At 48.4% G+C, this 20192-nt stretch overlaps 2 long non-coding RNA genes across 2 annotated transcripts in view; one reads left to right on the top strand and one right to left on the bottom strand.

The window, feature by feature from the left end:
* Positions 1-19863, top strand: part of LOC141728538 (uncharacterized) — a 91775-nt gene extending 71912 nt beyond the window's left edge. The window contains exon 3 of the long non-coding RNA XR_012579577.1: positions 19118-19863. This is a non-coding gene — a long non-coding RNA (uncharacterized LOC141728538). The remainder of the gene's footprint in view (positions 1-19117) is intronic.
* LOC141728534 (uncharacterized) lies at positions 5742-11428 on the bottom strand. The gene is made up of 3 exons (XR_012579573.1): positions 11156-11428; positions 9139-10580; positions 5742-6212 (listed from the first exon to the last, which is right to left on the bottom strand). It is a non-coding gene; the product is annotated as an uncharacterized LOC141728534 (long non-coding RNA).
* Positions 19864-20192: the final 329 nt, after the last annotated feature.

Here is a 20192-nt window from a genome sequence, read left to right as displayed (position 1 = left end):
TTAAAAACATTTCTGATTCAACCTCCTAAACACAGTCCCTCAACCCTCATGCTAGCCCAGGTCAAACCCACCGATGACATCAGGCCAGGGACTTTTGGCACACTTGGGAGAGTAGTAAGAACAAAAGGGGAAAGACAAATGCAGACCCAGATTTTGCAACACTTTTGAGAAACCCCACCAAACCCCGAAACCATGGCTAAGCTGGGGAATACCATGAGCACAGTCTGCCTCTTGGGCCTGTCTCCCACGCTGCTCTTTCTCTCCAAAGGGTTGCCACTGAGCTTGCAAACAGAAAATAAACTCAATGTCATTGACTTCAGCAAGTCTCTGTGCATCATGTGGCAATGGTCCCATGTGCATCAACAGGACTGCAGTGCCCAGGAAAAATGGTTCTGGGATAGGCTGAGGCTGGGAGGCACTAGTGAGCCCTGGGCAGGGTAACCCCTGGCTGTCTTTAGTGCCAAGCTCAACCCGTGGCTGCCCACTAGAGTGGCAGACTGGGTGGAGCAAGGGGGGCTTCAGAAAGAAATTGCTTTCTGAGAAATCATCTGTCCTTCTCCCTGGTGCTCTCTGCTGCAGTGGGAGCAGGCTAGCAGATGCTGTCTTTACAATAGCCTTTCCACAGTTTCAAATTGCCAAGTTCTGCCCCTCTTTCTCCCTTCTCTCCTTCAAAACTAAAGAAAAAAAAGTCCATCTACTTCCTAAAGCTTAGAGTTTTCTGGGAGGTGCAAGAGTTAACAAGGTGGAAGTTGAAATAAAATGGATTCTGAGCTTGAAAAAAAAGCAGAAAACACAGGACTGATCACTGAGTGTAATCTTTCTGTTGCACATCCTCACCTGCATTGAGGCACCCTGCTGTTAGAAGGAAACACTCCTGTGCAAAGCATACACTGACACCCTCTCCCTTTGCAAGCAGAATTAATCATGCTTATGTGCCATATTCCATTTTAATTTTTATTGCACAGTCCAAGATTAAAGGTTAATGTAGTACATCTCCCCATCTCCACTCCCATTACAATGGAGTGCTTTGAATAACTATTAACTTCTCGGTTAACCGAAAGAAAATTGTTAATCATCTACAAGCTTATGTTGCATAAAAATCGTTCTCTAACTTTCTCCTGACTGTGGGAGAGCCCTTTCCTCAACTCTGACCTTCAACGACACCTGGTACCTGCAGCCTGCAAAACACAGAAAATCATACTACACGGCCTTATCTGCCAGCCAAGGTCATAAACTGCGTGAATCAGCGGAGTGCCACTTATGTTTCTTGGTGTTGATGTTGATCCAACATCCAGCTCTTCTGCCAGCAAAGATACAGTGCTCCGGCTCTTCAGAAAGCACCTAAAGAGTTGCTTTGTTTGGTTTGTAATTCAGCAAATTAAGGCTAATCTGTGGCGCGCTGGGTGTTGCTGGGACACACAGGGTGACGGTACAGCCTGTCCCTCCCGTGTGCGCTCTGCGGGGCAGCGGCAGGGCGGGGGCGGCCCGCCCCAGGGAGCAGCTCTCCAGCGGGAATCTCACCCTGGCGCAGGGGGAAAGGCCCTGCAGGCTTTGGCATCCCCCTGCCAGAGGAGCCCGCTGGCACCTCAGCTGGGGGGTGGTGGCTTCTGCACCTTTCTGCCTCCTTGTGCAGCTGCTGCGAGTGGCCAAGTTTGGCTGCAGAGGTGCGGCCTCCGTGTTGAGTGATTGCATGGGGGAGGCTTGAGTCCAGCCATTTGGGAAATAAATCACCCGCTGTTTGTGAAGTAGGAGGGAAGCACTTGGGACGGTGAAAGATTAGACTGTAAGCCTCACAAAAATCCCCTTCTGGCTGTAAAGATGGGCTGTGGATGTTGTGTTTTTTAGCTCTTTAAATGATTATTTCTGTGCCAGACTTATTAGGCAAGATATTGTTGGGATCTTGGCAAAGAGATAAATAGGGCTGCAGGCTCCACAGTCGCTCCTCTCCACATCTGGTCACTGTCAGGCCTTCAGCTAATAGGCTGAGGTCTGTGTGCTACAGTAAACAGCCTCTGCAGCTGCTAGGGGCTAAATGTAACTATATATTGCTCCAAACACAAACATTTCCACATTAGGCATTGCATGTCCTCCCCCGGCACAGAGCTGCAGCCACTGACCTCGGGAGCCTGCACTGCATCAGCTTGCCCTGGCTTCTCCTGGGCCAGCAAATTCCGTCTCTTTTTATGGCTGTGGCTCTTGAAAGCGAGAGCAACAGCCCCTGCTCGGGTCAGGCTGCATGTGGCCAAGAATTGTGCAACCTCCTGCCGATGGGCTCAGTGCTGAACAGCCAGGAGAGACTTGCTGGGGACAGAGGGCAAGGTGGGGAAAAACGGGTGGTGCCAGCATCGGGGAGTTCTCAAGGGAAGGGTTTTGGAGGAAGGCACAGATCTCCTGGGACTTTCTAGATATCTCTGGCTGGGTGTTGGCGTCCCCCCACCACGTCCCCCCACAAGCCTTGCAGAGAACTGGGAGCTGCCCTTGGCTAGACTTCAGACAAGCTGCCACGCATGCAAACATGAGGTTTTCTGTGTACAATGCCCAGCTCCCCCAGCAGTGTCCTTCCTCCCCCCTTCCTCCTCCTCTGTACTTTTCTCTGCTGTCCAAGGCCGGGAGCAATTGGGTCAAGACTGCTTTCAGCAAGGTGTTTGCTACACTTGTCTCATGAGAAAGACAAACATGTCTCATCAGCTGGAGCCTTTGTTCCCCCATGTGATAAAAATAAAAACCACTTCCATCCAGTATCTGCAGGAGAGCTCACTCGCACGTGAGGGAATCTGTGAGTGGAGGGGGTTTGGTGTAGCCGTTTTCAGGTCTGACCTGTTCCCAAGTTACTGCAGAGTTTTGTCCTTCAGTGCCTGCTCCAGTGAACTGGAGAGATGACAGGGCTCAGAGAGGCTTTGCCCCTGTGCAGCAGTTGGGTGTCTAAAGAAATCTTTCCAGACAAGGCTTTTCTGAGACCCGGCATCCAACACAGCAGGTGCATCCCAGGCTCCAGCCCCCAGTCTGGAAATTCAGCATGCTGTGCTGACCAGGCCCTGCCTAAATACCTTCTGATTTATAAAGTGTTAGCCTATTTACATCAGCCCTCCAGCCTGCTTGTCCACTGCCCAGCACCTCTTGGTGCTGCAGGGAAGAAAGACGCCTCTTGCTGTTTGGTTGACTCCAGGCTGGATCAGCTGGCCAGGTGCACAGCCAATTTCCATTGCTGCTTTGAAGCTGAGGAGTATTTTGAAAAGAATAGAGCCTTTAGCCTTGTAAGTAAAAGCCATTTATCTAAGGGTGAAAAAGTGCTGGCATGGAAAAATTCCAATGCTATGAAAGTCTCTTTTCCTGAATGTCTTGGATACTTGCTGGATTAGGTTCACTGGTAAGGAGCTCGGAGTTATGAATGTGTCTTTTACAGAAATGAGCTGCAGAAGGAAAAGGCAAGCACTGGCATGCTTGTAAGTGGGACAGAGCGAGGTTCCCTGTGGACCAGACATTTGTGAGATTGCTTTTAGAGGTACGGTCAGTATTGCTGCAACGAGTTGAGGTGGTTCTGAATCCCCTGTTGTAACCCTATGGTTATAGCTGTTACTATTTCCCAGGGGTATAGTATCAGCAGAATACCTTACATAAACAAAAGCTAAGCACTCTTGGCTTTGCTCCACGGGGCTGTTTAATAATGCTTTGAGCAGCACATGGACAGTGTCAGAGTGTTTTATAGACGCTAATGAAATTAGCCTCATGATGCTCTGCTGAGGTGGGCATGTGTTATTAGCCCTTTCCCTGGGCTCAGTGTGAGTGGTGTAGGATTCCCATCTACACCAGCAGTGTGGGGTGCTCCTACCTGCACTTTCCAGCAGTAAACACCTCACTGGGATGGGACCTTCTGCAGCCCTTGGTGTGCTCCCTCACTCCCTCTCCAGACAGTTTCTGACTCTTGGTCCAGTGGTGGCAAGCATGCTGCCATGTCACCCCCCTGCTAGGCACAGACTTTCTCCTGGGTCAGAGCAATCTCCCACCACTCAACATCTGTTGGCAGGGACAGAAAATTCAGATCCTTCTCTCAAATCACTAAGCATGTCTGCTACATTTCAGGACCTTATGTCAGCTTGCAGTGGCTGGGGTCCAGGACTTTTCCTACATGGCCAGTGTGGGATAGTGGAGATGCTGGAGAGGAGCTCTCTTGCTTGCAGTGTGCATGGCTCTGACCTCCTTGGGTGGAAGATGGGGTCTGCAACAGCTTTGCAATGATCCAGCCCTGCTCACGTGCAGCAGCCCCGGTTTTGTCACAAACACCAGTGATGGCCCCGGGGTTGTGTTGAAGCTACCACTGATGCCTTGCTTTAAATAGATCCTAAGCAAACCTCTCTGTTTGTTTTTCTTGACATGGTACTGACTGGTGCTTTCCAAGAAACAAGGAAAAAAAAGCTGGATTCACAGTGGTGACTTTGACTCCATCTGGCAAAAGCTAACTAATCTCCTAAAAGAGAAAGGCATGGCCATGAATAGAAAAAGTAAACAGGTCACTGTGAGAAGCAGCCTGTTCCTTTTGACCCAGTGGCTGCCAGGGACAAAATCACACTGGAACTTGGTTAGAAGATCCCTCTACTTTTGGATTTTCTCTGTCATGAGAAAGCCAAAGGTCTTTCCAGACATTAGATGAGATCTGCATATGGAGTTTAGTATTGGATTTCATAAGGTTTGCTGCACTTTACCCTGCTCTGCTAGGTAAATATTTTGCTTCCAAATCATCATTTGCCTTTCTGGGTCTTGTGGCCTGTGAGGCTGGACCAGACTGAACCATCACTCATTCTGCATGAAATAAACTTCTGTGAAGCCCTCAGAACCTCACTAAGACACTCCTCTGCTGTGTTACCTGCCTTCTAGCTGAATGTTCAGCCTGCAGGAGCTGAGAAACCACCCTGCCTGTGCAGCAGTAACACACAGGCCATTGAAAGTGGTCTCTGTGACTGAGACTGGTGGGAAAATGCCATGCTCAGGCTGTGAAAACACTGTGCTGGAGGCAATTATTTTCATGATGGGCAGAGCCGAACCCCATATTGCAACACAGGCTTAAATATGGATGTGCTTGAAGACTTTGTAAGGTCTTGTAGATTTTGATAGGTCTGGATCTAAATTTTGTGACTGGTTCTGTCTTAGTGGCTGGCTGGGCCATGTTCTCCTGAAATCCAAATTGTCCACCTTGTAAAGCTCCACCTCTGAAGAGAAACTGCCAACAGCATTGCCTATGCACAGCACATTGGGTGGGCTCCTCATTGAGGGGGTGGTGGTGAAAAATGCACTTCAGTTTTATTTTATGGCTATGTTCACACATCTTATTAGGCATACAAGCACTGACAGGGAGAGCTTGGGGCAGGTTTTTTCTTCCATGCCAGTTGGTGAGCCTTTGGGAGAGTGTGAGCACCCCAGAAAGGCTCTGCCTTACTGGCTCTCCCCTTCCCTGCCTGTTGCTAATTAGAGCTCAGCTTAAGCCATGAAGCTGAAGGGCCACTTCCACAAACTCTCTTATCATGGCATGTAACACTGACACCAGTAGGCAGTCTTGGTGTGGATGTAGAAATTCCATCCTCGTCCAAGCTGACTGATGGCCTTTTGCAACTCTGCTTGAAATTTGGGCTCTTTATAATGTGAATGATAAATCTCAGGTGCTTCCCACTTGGGTTTTTTTTCTGCTGCCTGTAGTGCCCGGAATATATGTTAACAGTCTATTGATGGAAATGATAATTAGGGGATTTGTCATGAGAAATGTGCATGAACTTTTCAAGCTGTCATTCAAAAAAAGATTTTTTACAGTCAACTCTCGATTATCTGTGGGTGCGTTCTCTGAGATGCAGATTAGATGTGCCATGTTTAAAAAATGCAGAACTCTTTCAGAGCCATTAGAAAGTATAATGTACAATGTTTTTTTCTTTTTATTTATAACCTCATGCTGCATCTTAAACTTTTTTTTTCAAAGGTAAAGTATTAAAGTATTCCTGAGGCCTTATTTACATATGTTTTGTATTATCAGTTTTGCTTTTCTTTCTTTGCCCTCATTACCCCGGATACTGAGAGCTGAACATACCAGCTTATAGCATCTGTGGAGGAGGGCATGTGACATGGTAACCTTTCCCCAGCTGTTTTCTTTCCTTCTGGTGCTGCATAAGAGTTTCTGCAGCGTGATGCTGCACAGCCAGATGGGCTGGAGAGGAAGAGGAAGTGCTCTGCTGTGAAAGAGAGAAAAAAAAAAGGTCTGTACCTGAAGAAACATGGGTGAATGACAAACAGCTGAAAGAGAAGGGATGTCTTAGAAACCATTTGTCAGGCTGAAGAAGCGTCAGCTTGTTAAAAACAGTTAAAAGGATGAATTGACAGACGAAGGCTCAGTGCAAATTCAGCTGCCATCACTTCAAAAGCCCTCACAGCTGAATCAGCACATTTTTGTTTCCATACATAATGGATGCAGCCAGTGTGCCATTATGATGCCCACAAGAAGACTTGTGTTAAGCTCTTTAAATTAGCTGTTTATGATAGTAACACTCCATAGCTGTAACTTATTTTTTCCTGGGCCTCCTTCTCATCTCATCCCATCTCATGCCTTTTGTTTATCCAACCCTGGGAACAGCTGCCTGAGCAAGGATCTTGGGAAGGGGGTGGTACTGGCTCAGTGCTACCATGCAGAGATTTTCAGCCATGCCCTCCATGCTCTGGCTGGCCAGTGTGTTGCCTGCACATCCCCCTGACTCGTGCTGGTGCTGTGGTCCCACCATGGGCCAGGAGCCGGGGTCTGACCCGCAGGGAGCCGGCCCTGGGCACACCTATACCCCCTCCTTCCTTGGCATCCCCTCCCTGCCTCTGCTGCCACAAACACCTTCCTTCTTCCACCTCAAGGGTCCTTGTGTCACATAGCCTGGAGCTGCTGCCTGCCCCTTCCTGCTGGGCTGTGCTTTGGGGACCCCTCCTGCCTGGCTGAGTCCTGTCCATGTCAGCGTTGGGTACAGCTAGTGCTAGAGAAAAACCCAAATTAACCTCACCCAGGCTTTGGCAAACTTTGGGTCCAGATCCCAGGTTTGATTATAGAATTCTCTAAGAATTGAGACCTGTCTTTTTTCAGTGTTGCTTGAAGAGTTTGAAAGCAGCTCAGGACCTTTACAAAAAATCCTGCTGAGTAAAGTATTGTTGAATGATTGTCAACATTATTCCAAAACCTACTGCTCAATGATAGATTTAATCTCCTGTTTTTGTGGGGGTTTTTTGAGCTGAAGGAATGACGAAGAATAAGAAAGAGTAAAAAACCCAAACACTTTTTCTGTGAAAACAAAAAAAAAATAGATAAAGTTGTCACCTTTTTACTCGAATCAGAAGATCTTCTGAGAGCAACTTTTGGCTGAATTGTTTTTTAAACCATTTGCTGAGAAATGTCAACCAGCTCTAGCATCTTATGAAAGATGTTGCACTTAATAAAACTGCAGGCAGGGAGGCAGAAATAATACACCCATTCATCTCCCTTAGCCCCTCGCTCCATTCCCCTGCTGCTCCAGTCGCTCCCGAGGGTGTGAGCCCTATCAGGTGATGTGAGCCCTTCCAGTGGCTTCAGTATGATTTCCAGGCTCAGCAGACGTTTTGTAGCCACAGCTGCAGGGCAGCAGCCTGCAGGAGGTAAAGGAAGCACACATCCCTGCCCAGGGAGGGGGGATGCACGGCATCTCTGCCGTGAGCAGCGGGAGCTGTGACACCTCTGGTGGATTTGCTGTGCGGAGGCCACCAAAGCACTGTGGAGCAAGCAGCAGTGCTGGCTAATCCCCATTTCCTTACACAGGCTTTTTGCTTCCCTCTCTTGACCCTGAGGAAGTGTGAAAGCTGTGTCGCTGGTGGAGGAAGGATGGAGCAGCGGGAGCTCCCTTCAGCACCCTTGCAGGGCAAAGCCGCCTCCGGGGGCTCCTCCTTGCTGTCCCTCTCCAGAGGTGGGACCAGTGGGGACAGCAGGCTGCTTATGGACCCCGGAGGCATAGACAATGTTTCTGTTTGCTGTGCTATTTCGGGAGGTTTTCATAAGGTAAACAAGGCCTCCTCTTGATTCATTGAGGTCATTAGCGAGCTGTAGGATGGTATTTACATAGCTAAGGCATTCGCACGGGCTCTCTCCCAGACGGCAAGTTCACCGGGGAGGAGGGAAGTGACCTTCACCGTTTCTTGTTTTGCTCTGTATCTGGCACGCAGGGGGCCTGCCTGTTCCACTGGAGTGCCTGGGTATTGTAACCAAAATAAATCATCCTTATCGTGGCTCGTGGCAATACTGCAATGGAAACAGAAACAGGCACACTTTGTGAGAGCGGCATCACTGCGAGGAGTGGGATGGGAGGCTGGAGGATGAACTCCAGGCAGCTGCAGCCACCATCTGTCCTGAGCAGGGCTCTCCCTTCTGGAGCCAGCCAGGCATGGATGAAACACTGTGCACAACAGCGGAACTGATCTGCTGGCCAAACTAAAGCAAATAACTGCTGGGAAGTATTCCTAATGAGAGAAAAGGAGAGAGTGGGATGATGTTCTGGTTCAGCCGGTCACAAATTGACAAGGGAATCCCCCCAACCCTCTGTCTCTCCCCTCCCTGTGCAAATCGCAATACACAACTTTTCATTTTGGCTTCCTAGTCTGTTGCAATGAGTAGTAGAACCATTTAAAACTATTGGGTTTTTTCCTGTGGATTTATATGGCTCTCACAGTGCTAAGGGCTGACTGACTGAACTGTCATAGTATTGAAGAAAAGGAGCACCTGGAGAATCTACTCAGACCAGCAGTGCTGTGAATAGCATAATCATAGGAAAAAACTTTATAGTTTGCATTGCATAGAGTTGCATTCAAACCCAGCCACTCTATATAAGAGCAGGCCATGAGCTAAAGACTGAATTCTCTGATGATCAGTAATGTGTAATAACTCTTTCCCTTTGAAAGAGGATTTGTAGAGACCCTGTCCATCTGCACATTTTCATGAAGCTTGTAGCAGCAACTTCCTATCTCAGAGGCCAAAATGTTTCAAAGAGGATTTTCTGGCTGGTGTCAGGGAAAACAGATGTGGCAAAGGTGGGGAGATGTGCAGGGAAGAAAGGGCTTATGCTTGAAGCAAAGCCAGGTGAAGGAGGTCCTCTCTCCTACCATGAGCAAGGCACACATGCTGCTTGTAACTCCAGGGCCTGGCCACAGGAAGGATGAGTATGAGGGATGTGGGCATTCAGGCTGTGGACTGCTTTGGTCTCGGTGGGTATGAGACATCACTCCCTCCTTCCTTCAAATCCCAGGCAAAGGCACTGGCTCCACCACCTAGGAGAAAGAAGTCATGGGCATCCCAGCAGCAGGGTCAGCCAGGGAGAGTTCCTGCCTTGAGCTATCCCACGTGATATCCCTGGTGATGCTCTGCACCCTGGCAGAACCAGGCAAAGGGCTTTCAGATTAATTGCTTTAATGCTTCCACATTCCTCCTTCTCTCCCTGCCTCAAAGAGACAAACCTTAGCTTTGAAGCCTTTGAAATTACATCAAAGGATGAGATTTCCAGAAGAGCTTAAGGGAGTTGGGTGCGTTTGTCCCATTGATGGTCAAGAGGAGATGGGGAGATGGGTGCTTAATCCCTGGAGGTGCTTTGAAAATTTTGTCTTATGTGTACATCCTTGCTGGGGAGGAATGAGAAGCAGCTGGCAGCTCCTTGACTTTGTAAAAGGCAGATCTTGCCTTTTTTTCTGAAGATAAAACATGATGGATTCGAAAATTATGTCCAAAACTCAAGTTTGCCATGAAAATTTCCAACTGTTTTTTAAAGACAAAGGGTCTAAAACCAGCCTGTGACTTTTCCTGATGGTATCTGTTGATAACTGAGGTGCTGCTGCTTTCTCTCCCTTCGCATCACTGCGGGCGTTGTGTATGCTTGCTGGAATCCTCTCACCATGGAGGCTGTTACCTGTGCAGGTAGTGCCGCTTCTCTGCCTCTCTTGGTGTCACCTTTCAGCAGTACTTTAGCACCGTGTTGTTACTTTTTGACGAAGGGTATTGCCACTCATTTGCTTTTGCTGCTGAATATTAAATCCCTGTGGTTTAATTCATGACACCCTGGAGGGGGAAATGGCAGCGTGCACTCTTGGGATCTTCTCTCTGCTGCCAGTGTTGATGCCAATTTGCTGCTACCAGGCTGTCTTGGGAGCCTGAGCTGCAGACAGGACTTGCTGGGAGCTCTAAGCGCTGTTTTGGCCAAGCCTGCTCAGAGTGAGGAGCCACCAGCATGGGAGGTGTGGGGCTGCTGCTGGTGCCCATCCTTGGGGCTGCTGGTGACCAAGAGGAGGGGCAGTGGGAGGAGGTCGTGGCTGGGAGCACTGGCCAAGGGCTGGTGTTGATGGGCTCTTGCAGAAAGGCAAAAGAAACTGGGCTGCAGCCTTGCTGTTGGGCTATTTTTGTTCAAGGTAATAACAGGAACTCCGCTGTAAATAAAAATAGACAAGTGAAGAATTTCCCGAGCCTGTCTCTACTCATTTCTTTCCTGATGAGGAATTATCCCACTCCAGAAGAGTAAATTCTTTCTGGCTGCTCCTTGGAAACTGGAACAATAACACTGGAAGCGAAAGAAGAGATTATGGAGTCGTCACGAGGGCAACAGCAACATATTGTACACCGGGTGCCAAAAATGCCTCCTTTAAAGCAAATGAAAGCCGTGCTCTGCGGGGCTCATCCTGCCAGCGAGAGGGCAGGCACAGGCAGTCTCTGCTGCTCTGGTGCCAGCCGGGGCTGGGCTGGCTGCTGCCCTGACTCCCGGCTGCCCCGAGGGGCTCCTGGCTTGGCCCCACCGCATCCCTCCCCTCCCGCCTGTCACCCACACTTGGCGGCGCCTCACCTTTGGAAGCACACAGCATTCCTGCATCAGCTGATAATCAAGGAAGGTGTGGGGGGTGTGACCTTCTTTCCCTGATGTTATCAAGTGCCTTTTTCACAAAAGACAACATTTTGCTGCGAAGTCTGAATTTCTGGGGGCATTTTTTTCTTACCATATGGTCCAGGGCTCTGAAAGTCTCCCACCCTTAGCCACAGAATGTGTCTTTTGGTTAATAGCTGCTGCTTCATCATAAAAGTGCATTAACTGCACTGTTCCCACAGAGCCAGGGGACTCTGACAAGAATTGGACCAACTGACCTTTATCTCAGCCTTCCTGCCCCTCCAACGGTGCTACATGGCGCTTGCTTGCTCCTTCTCAAGCACCCTTCACGTTTGAGGAAAGCCCCAAGTCAGCAGGAAATGCAAAGGCATTTCAGCAGGAGCTCCAGCAGATGCTTTGGGGAGCCTGCAGATGTGCTGCAGAACGAAGGTGGGATGTGGCAGAGTCAGAGGAAGCGTCACACAACCCCAGGTGAAAGCTCAACCCTGCCAGAGGGTTTGCTGTGTGCAAAATGCATGCTCACGCTTCTCGTCCCAGACAGGGTTTGTAGGGAGAGCTAGTGACTCACTAGGGGTGGGAGTCTTGTTAAAGCTCTCATATGGAGGGAGCGTCAGAAGCTCACCCAGTTTCAGATGTTGATTTTTCCATTCTCAGCTATTCATGGCTACAGTAACGAGATGGATAAGCACACTGTTATTGTCTGTACAGAAAGTGAAGGACAAGTGGCATCTACTTTCAGAAGCAAATGCTGAAATGTTGTTAGATTTTTCTCACCAGATTGTAAGCAGTAAGATAGTGTTTTCAAACCTCTTATTTTTGAGAAGTTTGATTATGCTTTAACTAAAACCAAAATGTCAAAACATAGAAGGTGCTATATCTTCTCTGAAAGTGTGTTACCCTTTTTTATAAAAACCAGTCACTGATATTGATGGATAGATGCTTTGAAGAAAGAGGGGAGGTTCTTGTTTCTGCCCCCAAATCCCAGCCACCCTATGATCAAACTTGTGATCAAAGTTTACAAAGTTTGAAACTGCAGAGTAAAGAGAAATGCAAAACAGCTTGTGAATGGAGAGGTGTGAAACCGAGGGTGTGAAACAGCAGATCTGATCTGCCAGGTTAGCTTTCTCTCTCCACTGAGCTGTAACCCACAAAAGATCAGGCAACTCTTCCATACAAGATTTGAGCTTGAGAAGATTTTTAAAAGGCCTGCATGAGATGGATACCCAGAGAAAGAGGGATTTGTGTGCATGTGAAACCCTGCTAGCAGAGATAACTACTTCTGGGAGACTGAATACAGCCTGACAAGCCCAAGTTTGTCCTTACTCATGAATGCAGCTTTTGCGGACGGCTGTAGGTGTTTGAAGGATGAAGCTCTTGGATGGTCTCACCCCCTCCTCACCTCCTGCTGTCTGTGTGACTGACAGAGTGGATCTGGTGCTAAAGTTCTTTAAGCAAACATGAAGCTCCTCCATGCCTCTTACCCAGGTTGCCTGACTGAGGAGCAGAAGATGATTGAGACTGACAGTAAACGCTGCAGGAGGAAAAGTGGGTGGTGTTTCTAATTTAGGGATGCTCTCTAATTTTACCCCTGCTCTCTAATTTTACCTCTTTTCTCTCTAATTTAGGGATTCAGTGCACATTGTTTGGCTAAAGCTCAGTGGAGACTATGCAGAAAACTGCTGTATTCATCCACTACCTTGTTGAAGTCTAGATTTTCACAGCAGCCTGCTACTAGCATTGCTGAGGAGCAGGATACTTACTCAGAATATTACTTTTGTGCTTGTCAAGCATTTCCAGAAATAATTATTTGTATTTTAAGATTTTTTCCCTGGAGTTTATAAAAAAATATTTTCAGTTCAAAGCTTAGCCCTCTTGATGGTTTTTCATCTTGGCATTAGTCTAGCCAAGCACTTACATCCATGCTTAAGTGTAAATGTATGCCTAATAGAGTTAAAAGGAGCTTCAAGAGTGTCCCTTGCTGCCCTACTGAACAGGCACGGGCAATGTGTAAATGTAGGTGTCTTGCTGAATCAGAGCTAAGTGATAATATGCTCTCACTAGCTGAGACACAGCAGTGAACTGCATGTGTTAACAAGGTGAGATTTCAGAGTGGAAGTGACATTAGAGGACAGGGAAACCAGTTTTTAATAGCATCTGCTGCACCTTGACATTGCTGCCAGACAGGAGCCTGAGCTGAAACAGGAGGACTCTGAGACTCAACCTGGAAGTGCTCTGGAGGCTTTGCATCTCTGTTGGCTTTCTGTGTGGGCATACAGAGGGGAGGACTTCTTCTGTTCTCATGTGTGGACTCATACACCTTACTTTCTCATGGTAGGACAAATAGGCCACCAAGAAAGTAGGACACTTGGCCTCTCTCCTCTATGGGAGGTGCAGTGCAGATTGGCTTCTGAGAACTAGGACAGTGCCTCCAAAAGTGGAACAGCTGGTCACCCTTTTCGTGTGTTTGTTGACTTACAAATGTATCCTTTAAAGCTCAAGATTTAAGAGACATTTTTGTCCTACTTAGGGAAATGTTTTCTGAAAATAAGGACAGATACATTGGAACAGACCCAAACCTCTGCTTTTCTTCTGGAGCACTGAGCACAGCTAGCAACTGGAGGATCCACATGCTGGGCAAATAAACCCAACAGGTGCTCTGTGTCACTGCTTGCATATTGAGTGATACCATAGTCACAAATCCTCTCTCTTGTCTGGGAGGTGTTCACTTTTCAGCAGCAGAACATGGGCAGAAAGACTTGCACTGCAGTGTGAGATGATGCTTCACTTCAGGAAAATTGTTACCAAATCAAACTTGTGTACATGTGTATGCTTGCTCTATCTATCTATCTATCTATCTATCTATCTATCTATCTATCTATCTATCTATCTATCTATCTATCTATCATCTATTCCATCAGAAACTGATTTCCATTTGACAAAAAGCATCCACAGAGGGTTTTGTTCTCCTGCATTAAGGTCTTTCTCTAAGTGCAATTAGGTCCATAATGTCTACAATCCCACTTGAGTTCTAGCAATGCCAGCGGGATGCTAGCATGTTGTCCTGGTCAGTCGAACCTGCCTGGGGACCATGCAGCAGCCTGTGTGGGTAAACAGAAGCCAAGAGTACAAAGCAGCTGACATGGTTCTTGGAAAGAAGCTGCTGTCCTGACTGGCTGAGAAAAACCCCTCCATGCCTCCCATAATGATGGCCATTTAATATTTCCACCTGGCTGTGACTTGGACTAATCCCACAGGAGCTTCTCACCTTGAGCCAGAGGTTACTCAAAGTCATTGTGCTGCTCTGAAGTCTGGGCTCACTCTCTGGGGACTCATCATTAGCCAAGTCAGGTATGAGGCTGAATCTTAATAGTTAGAGAGGAAGGCTAATAGAAAGGGAAGCCTTCCAATTTTTTTTATCCAGTAAGTGTGCTATGGTAATGAATTTGGAGCCTAGTGGCTCCAGTTGGAGTGGGAAGCTTGCTGCATTGTGAGCAGGTCTTTAATCCACATAAAGAGGTGTTTCATAAGCCATATGTGATGCCCTGCTTTGAATATTAATACCTAGAGTTCTTATTCAGCTCACAGCCATTTCATGGAAATGCCATGCCTCTATGAGGCCAGACAGAGCCCTTGGGTGCTCCAGTTTTGGCTTTTTTTTTGCAAAGACAGTTTCAGGTTGTTCTGTACTCTTAATTCAAAATTCTCATTCAGCTTGGAGTCTCTGAAACCACTGCATTTATATTACATAATATTAACTGATTTTAGATTTAATGAAAATGTGAAGGAGACTATAGGACAGCAGGCTTGGTCTATTTAGCCAAGTGACCTGTTAGTTATAAACTTCATGAAGTTACTTAATCTTCTACAGAGCAAGCTCTTCTAAAATGAAATAACACAGGAAGCAGGGACTGTTCTGGCAATCACTGTTTTTAAAAGCCTTCTGCAAAAGCTGGGGAATGAATATTCAGTGTGAACCGAGATGCATTCTAGCTGTGTCAGCCATGCAGCTTTTGTTTTTTTACATTTATACCTGTGGGCAGAGCTGGGGAAATTACAGCTACAGAGCCCCTGGTGTAGCACTTGCTCCCACCAAGTGCCATTCATCCAGAGCTGGGGGCAGGCTCAAAGTGAAGTGGGGCTCTTAGAAATGGATGTGGACAACCCTGACTGTTTTGAATATTAGCATATGCCTGTGATAATGCCTGGGGAAGATGGCTCAGGCAGCTGTGCTGGGCCTTGCTCATACTCCAGCAATCCAGAGTGGAGCCAAGCCAGCTGCCTTGTGGGGGATCCTTCCCACAAAGCCAGCCTCAGTGAGCAGTGAGTGGGTTGTCACTTCTGCGTGACGATTGTTACAACTGTTTTTCTCTCCCAGTGCTGGAAAGGGAGGATGCAGCACGTATTGCTTTTCTCTGCGGGTGGTTGCTGCATTTAAATGTGCTCCCTATTAAAAAGTATCATTGTTATTTGCTAGTCATGGCTGCAAAGCACTCTTATTCTCGGGTGACCAGCAGGACACAGCACATACTTGCAGTGCAAGAATCCTGCTCTGAGGCAGGGCATAAACTAATCCTAGTCTTGACACTGATTAAGAAAATAAGTAAGAAATAGTTATGGAAGGGAACATTTGTGTGCAAATCTCAAGGACATGGACCTTGCAAACTGTGCTCATCAGCAAACCATCTCATGCTCTGCTACATTTATTCATGCATGAGGCGAAAGGGTCACTTAATGCTTTGGCCCAAATCCTTCTGGATTTCAGTTGTGCAGCCTGTGGTAGAGGTGGTGTACGTAGGATCACGCAGATCAGGTACCTCCCAGTGGCTCCTCCAGGTGACTGGGGAGGGCACAGCCACACCACTGGCACGAAAGACTTCAGCCTGGGTGGGGAAGTGCTTGCAGAGAGGGGGGCCTGGAGCTCCTCTGTGAGCAACCATGGCATTACCCTGCTGAGCCTGGTAAGAATTCCTACCTGGGCCAAGGACAGCAACATAATATGATAAGGGAGACAGGAGTATCCCCCAGGGGTTTCTAGGCACACAGCAGGGTGTGGAGTTGTCCTAGGCATCTTCATTTCCTAAGCAAGATGATGGTGTAACTTGCAAAGTACTCTGTGGGGTGAGAAAGCAGAAAATAAAGAATGAAAATGTCTATCCAAACCATAACTGTCCACTGATGAATTCAAGGAGCATCAAGCTCCATCCTGAATTTTTAAAGCATGTCAGATAATGCAGCTTGAATTTCAAAAGGAGTGTAAGTCACTCGCAGCAGAGAGGGATGAAAACCTCCAGGCGTGCTGCAGGCAGAGGGAGTTTCAATGCCCCTACACCTCAGGGAGGAGGTGGGAAGGTGAAATGGGTGCTGGGTGCCATAATCTTTGGAAAATCCCTCTCACCTACTGTTGTGGTGTGTTGCAATATCCTGTTTTACCTTCTCCCTTCCCCCTCGCCCCTCGCTGAGTGTGCCCTGTCAATCAGGCTAACATACCAGCAAGGCGTCGTGTGATAGGTGACCCTAGTACCTGGAGACCCTGCCCCTTCACCTGGTTGGTGACTCACCTGTCCCCTCCCCTTCCCCTGTCCTGAGCTTAAAATGTGAATGAGACCATGCGGCCCCTTTCTGTTATCAGCAGTAGCCCAGTGCAGACATATCTGTGCTCATGGAATAAACATCTGGCTACCTTCTAGCAGAATCCGCTCCCTTCTTTTCTTCACCATCGCCAGAAGCTCTCCCCTGAGGAGAACGGAGTCCTGTCTTGTGCCCCGCTGCACTCTGCCGCCAGCCAAGGTATCTTTGAGGTATAACACCGCAGAGCTGCCTGTGGCCCAGCAGCGAAGGTCAGAACTGGCCTAGGCACCATCTAACTGGTTATATTGGGATACATATTCCAGTATAACCTACCTGCCCCTACCTTGGATATGGTCCTCTGCCTCAGCAAGTCCCTTCTCCTCACCTGGTGGGTGTATTTCATTTCTTGAACTTGTCTGGGAGATGGCCCAGTGGTGCTCTCCGGAGGCAAGGAAGCTGTGCAGAGACAAAAAGAGGCAACAGGGCTTTGAGGGTGAGGGAACAGTGGTCAGAGACAGCTGAAAGTCTGCTCTCCTCCTGAGAGGGAGGGTCTGACCTCCTGGGGCAGAGAACTGCTGGAAGCTGAACTGCTGTGTTCTTTCTCCCTGCTCGTGTGCTATCAGTTTGAGAAAATAGCCAGGATTGTTTGTCTTATGACTGTCCCTCATCTGGACATGCAGGGAAAGCTGTATCAGGTGGAACAGAGATGCTGTCCCCAGATAACTCCCCCTGCCTGCAGTGGGGCCAGTGCCCTTGTGGCTTTGCAGCACCACGTGGCATCCAGAAGCTGAGCCTGGGTGGCTGCAGCATGAGCAGAGTGGCCTCTCTTCTCTGTTATACCCAGCTGCACAATCTGTTCCTCCTTCCCTGTCTGGGGTTGGAGCTTTTTCTGGGTTTCAGGGGTTTGCTCAGCTCTGACCACAAAGGTACTAAAAGAGATGGCTGAAAAGGCTGCTCCTGAGAGGAAAAGAGTAAGGAGCTGGAGGAACTGATGAGCAAGGAGATTGAACTGGGTGTAACAAACAGGTCTAGGATGGTGAAAGGATCACCTCTTCAGTTAAAGAGAATTTGAGGTCTGGGAGCTTATTTAGAGGGTGTGGGACAGGATGGCAGTAACCCCAGCCTTTATACTGGAAAGGATTTAGGTCTTTCTCCCTTTACTGCCCCAGGGTGTGTGCCATTCACAGGGTGGGACCAGCAGTGGGAGCACTGGGCAGGGAGGAGAGAGCATGGCTTTCTAGCAACTGTGCCTTTGTGAAGGCAACCATGGAGCTTCCAGGAAAGCACAGGCTGTGCTCACGGTGGCTGGGTGGTGAACCAGGAAGTGTTGGGAGCTCATGACAAACAACAAATCTAAGGAGAAGGATTCGTTTTTCAAGACTGAAGTAGGCACAGAAAGTGGCACGAGGGTGATTTATGTACTTAAGCAAGGCTTTGGCATTTGTGCCTAGCTTTGTGGTTCGTTTCCTCATTCACTCAAATGCATAAAGACTGAACAAATGTTTGGTAAACAGGAACCCAAGGTTTCAGCGATGAAAAGCTTTAACTCTCACCCACAGAGCTGCTTGCAGCATTGGCTTGGAAATGTTTTTGAGACGACAATGGTTTCCTCCTCCCTGGTCTCATGACTGGGGTAGCTGCAGCTGTGACCCCCACACTGCCTCATGGCTGCACCCCCAGTGAGCTGCCAAGGGCTGGAAAGAGAGAGCAAAGTGTGTGGTGAGGTGGGGCCCTTTGGGCCAGCCTCCATCGGCGCTGCCAGGGCCAGCTCGGAAACTTGCACAGCTGCTGCCCGGGCTCAGTTTGGGCTCTGAATAACTGGAGAGCTTTCCATCACCAGGGCTGTCAGTTCAGGTATTTGCAAGCACTTTCTTTGGTGGTTTCTTTTTAGTGTGGTTGCTGGACAGGGAGGACAGGATAGAGAGAGGAACCTTTCATGCTTCGGCTTCTGCAGCATCCGGCGTTTTCATGAAACCACAAAGGATGTTAAAGAAAAAAGAACAAGAGCTCTGTTTATAGGGATTTAGACTGTCAAAACAAAGAGGGGGCTGTGTTGTTCAGTAATCACTCAGTCAAGGAGCCAGAAGACATAGGTTCTCAGGAGATGGGCTTCTAGGCTGAAGCCCACCCTCCCCTGGCCACAGTTTGCTGCCCCTCGCTTGTGCCGCTACAAGGGTTGGCAGAGTTGGCTGGCACTTCCAATCCACTGTGCTGCCCAGCATTGCTGTGCATATTAAAAAGTCTCTCAGGATGATGACTCTAAATTTCTGCAGCTGCCTTGGGAATTTGTTTTGTGCAGGACTTTTCCACTCAGAGCCCCTTGCAGGACATGTTGGACGCAAAGGAGAAGTGTGCAGCACGAGGAATGCATGGGAAAAGGAGTTGGGGAATATGTAGTCCACACACTGACATCCGCTGCTGCACTGGCTGAGAGCAAAGGTGTCTTTTCACCTGTGTTCTGTGCAAATTTTTGTGAAAGCACAATAGTAGGAGGTAGCACAGAAACAGGTCTGAAGGCAGTAGCAGAGAGGCTTCTGCTCCCAAAGGTAGTATGGATGCTCTTTTGGAAGCATTGCACCAGGACAATGGCAGTGGGAGGAGAAGGGTGATGACAGCCTGTGATTCTTAATCTCTTGTTCATCTCTCCTCAGTGTCCAAGCTGACTGAAATGCAAAATGAAAGCAACTGTGCAGCATAAATCAGATGCTGGAAGTCCTTTGCCTGATCTACACCCAGTGTCAGCACCACAGCTCCTGGGCTCTGTGCTGAGGTGGCCAACAGGGTGTGAAGCTGTCCCAACCCACCACTCACCCACCACTTCAGACCTTGGAGGAACAATTGGAAACCAAGAAATGGCCTGCAAACATCCCGAGCCACTCAGGGCTGTTTTGTAGGCATTTGTGGAGAAAGGCATTTTGGAGGGATGCAATATGCATGGCTGCAGTGCCATTGCAGACTGAAAGTCTGTGCAGTCAGTCCTGGTGGCAGCCTGCCTGCTCCCACACCCCAGTGGCAGGCATGATTCCCAGAAAAGCAGTGGCAACACAAGGGTTGAGCGTGAGAGAGGCACAGCTCTGCACAGCCCTGGGTGCCCTGCACCGAGGAGCAGCCACACTCTGCCTCCAGCTTGGTGCATCAAAACTTCCATCTGAATTAAAGTTGCTCTGTTTTCCTAGATAAAGAGACCCTTGCCCACTGCCAAAATTTCTGGTTTCTCCTTGCTGCTGGAGTGTGGTAACTCTTAGGAAAAAGAGCTGCAGGAGGAGGAATAAATAAATAAGTTCTCACTCATATTATTTAGTCACCCAGTGACTATTGGATACCTCATTTAAGTATATTATTAGCAACCCAGGCATTTCCAACATAAACAGCAAGCAAGATGGGGTGTGTGTGTGTGTCTGTGTGTCTGTGTGTCTGTGTGTCTGTGTGTCTGTGTCTGTGTGTGTGTGTGCTGCCTCCAGACACTGCTGACATGTGTCTGATGTGTGGGCTCTGTGCATCCCAAAAGTGTCTCCCAAGGCAGCAGGAAGGGACAGCCAGGAGGGTGCCAGGCCAGAGCCCTCCTTTGCTTTGCAGGGGGGTGAGCACCCACTTCTGGCCTTCCTGAGTGCTCAGCCCCCTTCCAGGGCTCAGGCTGCCCCCACTCAAAGGGTTGGCCACGTTGGGGGCTCTGTTTCACCCAACCATGTCCAAATCAAGAATATTTTAGAAGCCTTTGGAAGGGCA

This window comes from Zonotrichia albicollis, chromosome 3 (assembly GCF_047830755.1).
Source record: "Zonotrichia albicollis isolate bZonAlb1 chromosome 3, bZonAlb1.hap1, whole genome shotgun sequence".
NCBI classification, from domain to species: domain Eukaryota; kingdom Metazoa; phylum Chordata; class Aves; order Passeriformes; family Passerellidae; genus Zonotrichia; species Zonotrichia albicollis.
Note: the sequence above shows the minus strand (reverse complement) of the source record. Positions and strands in the feature narration are given on the sequence as shown.